At 40.8% G+C, this 4,842-nt stretch overlaps 1 non-coding gene across 1 annotated transcript; it reads right to left on the bottom strand.

Annotated features, from left to right (window-relative positions):
• Positions 1–4,359: 4,359 nt before the first annotated feature.
• Positions 4,360–4,466, bottom strand: LOC133827815 (small nucleolar RNA R71). Its single transcript, XR_009890466.1, has one exon. It is a non-coding gene; the product is annotated as a small nucleolar RNA R71 (small nucleolar RNA).
• Positions 4,467–4,842: the final 376 nt, after the last annotated feature.

Here is a 4,842-nt window from a genome sequence, read left to right on the forward strand (position 1 = left end):
GCATGTTGGTGATATATCTTGAGACCACATTATGATGTGAGTTTGTTCGAGCTATTTGGCATGAGACGATCAAGGAATGTTAATTATCGGTTTGGTCATAACAGGCTTAAGCTCGGGGATCGGGGTGAGTCTCGGGGTGTTTTAATGGTTAGAGTGTTATCGGGCATTAAAGGGTAACGGGATGTGAAATATTGGTGTTTGAGAATATTGAGATTAGCGGGAATTAGGAAGCGTTAATTATCATTAACGGTGTAGGTGGAAAGTGCCAAAATTACCCTTGAAGTGGTTTAAGAAGCTTTAAAGGACCTAGGGGTATTTTAGTCTTTTGGCTTGGATATATATGATGCTTGGAGGCCGTAGAATAAACAAAACCAAAAACAGAGTTTTCTTCTTCTCCTTCCCGTACCTTCTCCTTCCTTCATTTTCCTTGTGAGTTTTTGTGATCTTGTTAAGGATTTGAGCTTGGGAGCTAGGCCTTGGTACTTTTGGAGAGTGTTCCACTGTGGAAGAGCACCATAACCTGAACTTGAGGTAAGCTTTTAGCCACTAGTTTTCATGTATGCTCTGTTTTCGTTTTAAGATTTCAGCTCTAGATTTTGGTGTGGAAAGTTGGAATCAAGGGGAGTTTATGTGGTGTTTTACTTGGGTTATGATGGGGGAGAGTTATGGGTGATGTTTGGAGGTTTAATTGGGTGTTAGGTTGGTGTTTTAATTGGGTTTGAAGGGTTGGTTCAAGAGAAAACGCAAGGGAAGAAAAACAGGGGTTTTGGCTGAACTGGAGCTTGCGCTGCGGCATGGCCAGGGTGAGCCGCGGCCCTTGGAGAAATGCTGAGTTTGGGCGCCTCTATTTGAGGGGCAGGTCGTGGCATGGCCAAGGAGGGCCGCGGCCCTTAAGGCATTTTTGGCCAAAATGGAGTTTTTAGCATGGGGATTCAAACCTAAGGCCTCGGGGTTGAACCTACTACCCGGTTGAGTAGTGTTTGATGTCCCGGAGGTTAGGTTTTGGTTTGGGAACCTTTTATTATTCATTTTATTGATGGAATCCCATAATTGGTTGTGACCAGGTAACCGCTAAAGGACCAAAAGGTTGATCGTTCTCAGGGTTGTTCTTGTATTCATTCTTGCTCGAACCGGAGTTAAGAAAACTGCACCCCAAGTGTGACATGCATGGATATTCGTGAGGCATGTTTGCCGTGTAATATGGACATGGATTGAATATAGAATGTTGGGCATGCGTTGCTCACTTGTGCATGGTACTGACTTATTAGTCAGGTTTGGCAAAGGTGCTAGTATCAACTGTGAAGTTGTGACTCATTAGTTAGGTTCGGCAGTGGTACTGGGCACTGGTCACGTTGCACTGACTCATCAGTCAGAATTGGCAAAGGTGTTAGTATCAGCTGTGAAGCTGTGACTTATTAGTCAGGTTCGGCAGTGATACTGGACACTGGTCACTGGTCACATAGCGCTGACTCATTAGTCAGAACGGCCTTAGCGTGGATCACGCAAGCCAACAAGATTAGATCTAATCGACTATTAGCATTGAATGGCTCAAAGAACATTAATGCCAAACCGACCCCGAGGGTCGATGAATGAAATAAGCGCTTGGAGGCTAGTGGCTTACCTAGCAGCCACTCTCCCCCGCTAAGATCATGTGGTGTTCACCTATTTGTTTGAAAGCTTTATGCTCGGTGTGATTATAATGATAATCATTTGATAATGTTATGACAAGTATTATGTTTTCTTGCTGGGCTTTGGCTCATGGGTGCTATGTGGTGCAGGTAAAGGGAAAGAAAAGCTCACCTAGCCTTGAGTGGAGAGCTGATGTGGTGATGTGTACATATGCGGCCGCTTGACCACCACGGCCAAGGAGTTCTCAGAGGAACTAGGGGGTTTACCCTATTTTTGCCGCTTAGGTCGGCGGGATTGTAAATTTAAAACAGTAATGACCATTTTGTACTGAGAACCACTTGTAAATGTTTTGTTTAGCTCTGCAGAGCAGTTTGTAATGAAAATATCCATTTCCTTTTTATTGGTTTTATACCTTAACCTGTTAATTACACTTAGAGCACATTTTTGACCAAGGGACTCAGGTAGTGAGTCAAATTTCCTGTCCACCATTCACCGTAACTGTTCTGGGGTAGCCAGGGCGTTACATGGCTCGTCTAGGCAATTTTGGCCACCATAGATCTTGAGTAACGGGAACTCAAACCCAAGGGCTTGAGATCGATTCTACTATCCAGTTTAGTAGAATTCGATGTCTCGGAGCTAGGACTCGGCCCGAAAGCCTTTTATTGCTCGTTATTGACGGGAACTGTTGAGTCTAGTTTTTGTCATGTTTATGTGATGTTTTTAGTAGTCTTTTATTTCGTTTTTCTTTCATTTAGTGCGGGTTTATGCTTTGTTTGTCTGTCTTTGTGAATATTAGGAAGAATTGAGCACTTGGAGAAAAATGTCAACGAAAGGGAAGAAATAACCAAGTTTTTCATCATAGTTCGAGAAAGAATGGATCTCAACATAATTTGGAAGTGTTGGTGAATTTTTGGGATGAAAACTTGAAAATTTGAGAAATCCCTTAAGAGCCACGGCATGAGCAACATAGAGCCGCGGCTAGGTGGTGAAACAGAACCACTGTTTTGAAGGAGATCTTCGGGCCACGGCATTGATGGGCATTTCGCCCAGAATTCTTTGACGCGGGCCGCGGCATGGAAAGAGCATTTCGCCCAGAAATTTTGACACGGGCCGCGGCATGGTGCACATAAAGCCGTGGCCCGCCTCTTTAAAAATTGAGTCCTAGGTTTTAATTTGGCGAAAAAGAGAAGAGAAAAGACGTACGGACGGGGAGAGGAGTTCTGGTTTTGAAGCCTGAAGGCTTAGAGTATTTTTACATGTTTTTCTTCTTCTTCCTGATGTTATCTTTAATTTTTGTTGTGATTAGCATTATGATTATTAACTAATTTTCTGTTTAGGATGTTTAATTGAATCACTTGAACCCCTGTTATGAACTAATGCAATTTCAATTTTCTTCTTCTTCAATCTTCTTCAATTCCATATAACCTGTTCTTATAGATTGATTATTGATTGGCCATCTATAGTCATATACATATGTTTTTAAGTCAAAATCTGAGAAGTGAGATTTAAATCTGCTGTGGTTATATTGGACATAATTCTAATTTAGAACGAAAGTATCTGAATTAATTGTGTAACTGTTTATTAAGTTGTCGAGATTAATGCTACCTTTGTGGTTCAATTTACCGTAGAAATATAGGAAATTGTCACTTAGGTTGAGTTTATAATTCATAGTATGATTATAGGCTGCTGTATCAACTTGTTAATTGAATTAGGTAAAAAGAAGAAGAACTCATACTTTGCATTAGGGAATAATAGGGAGGATTGTTGATGAGATTAAATATCCTATTTGTTTATTCAGTGGTTAAATTAAAAGTTTTACTATTAGTTGTTATTCCATTTATTTTTCAATTATTGTTTCTGCACTTTATAGTTTCTTTTGCTGTATTTATAAAAATCAAGAATTTTAATTTATCAAATAGAACAAGAAATTAATTGATTGGTAATTGATAAATTAGTCCTTGAGGACGATACTTGGTTTTACCATTTTATTACGAATTGCGACTGTGTGCACTTGCATAGCAAAAATATCGCAACAATTTTTTGGCGCCGTTGTCGGGGACTGAAAACAATTATCAATATCAGTCTAATTAATTTTTATTCTAATTTGATTTTAATTTCTCTTGTTTCTAATCTGTTTAGTTGCTTAATTTGTCTATCTCAGGTGAATTTTGGTATATACGTGGCAGAAGAGGAGCAGACAGTCTTGTTCCTTTGAATCCTGAGATTGAAAAATCTTGCAAGCAAATCAGAAAGAACAAGAGGGAGGCCCAGAAATTTGTGAAGATGGCACAGAATGATGGGGATGGCAGGAATGTTCTAATTCCTGGAGTTGTACAAGGGGGTCAGGCTCAGAACAATGCTGAGAGGAGCCTGAGAGATTATGTACTACCCACTCTGACGGGAGTACAGAACAGTATACGCCCACCAGCTGTAGAGGCCAACAATTTTGAAATCAAGCCAGCTATTCTACAAATGGTGCAATCCTCTGTGAAATTTAATGGGTTGCCTTCTGAAGATCCTCACACCCATTTGTCTAATTTTCTGGAATTGTGTGGAACCTTCAGATACAATGGGGTGAGTGATGACACAATTAAACTTAGGCTTTTCCCATTTTCTCTGAGGGACAGAGCTAAAAGCTGGCTGAACTCGTTGCAACCAAATTCCATTGTCACCTGGCAAGATCTAGCTCAGAAGTTTCTGTCAAAATTCTTCCCTCCGTCCAAAGCTGCTAAATTGAGGGGAAAGATCAATAACTTTTGCCAGAATGATGGAGAGTCATTGTATGAAGCTTGGGAACGGTTTAAGGAACTCTTGAGAAGATGTCCTCATCATGGCATTGAACAATGGATGCTAGTACAGAATTTTTACAATGGTTTATGTCCTACAACCAGAACCATTATTGATGCTGCAGCGGGTGGTACTTTTATGAGCAAGAGTGCAACTGGTGCTTATGAGCTGCTGGAGGACATGGCCACCAATAATCATCAATGGTCGAAGGAAAGATCATCAGGAGTCAGAAAGGTGGCTAGGGTACATGAGCTGGATGCAATCACTGCTCTAACAGCACAAGTAGCCTCCTTGACAAAACAGTTACAACAGAGCACTGTATCTGCTAATGCGGTTCAAATGGCAGCCAGGTGTGAAATCTGTGGTGGTCCTCACTTTTTTGATCAGTGTCCTACCAATATTAATAATAACATTCCGATGGATCAA

Source organism: Humulus lupulus, chromosome 3, assembly GCF_963169125.1.
Source record: "Humulus lupulus chromosome 3, drHumLupu1.1, whole genome shotgun sequence".
Classification (NCBI taxonomy): Eukaryota; Viridiplantae; Streptophyta; class Magnoliopsida; order Rosales; family Cannabaceae; genus Humulus; species Humulus lupulus.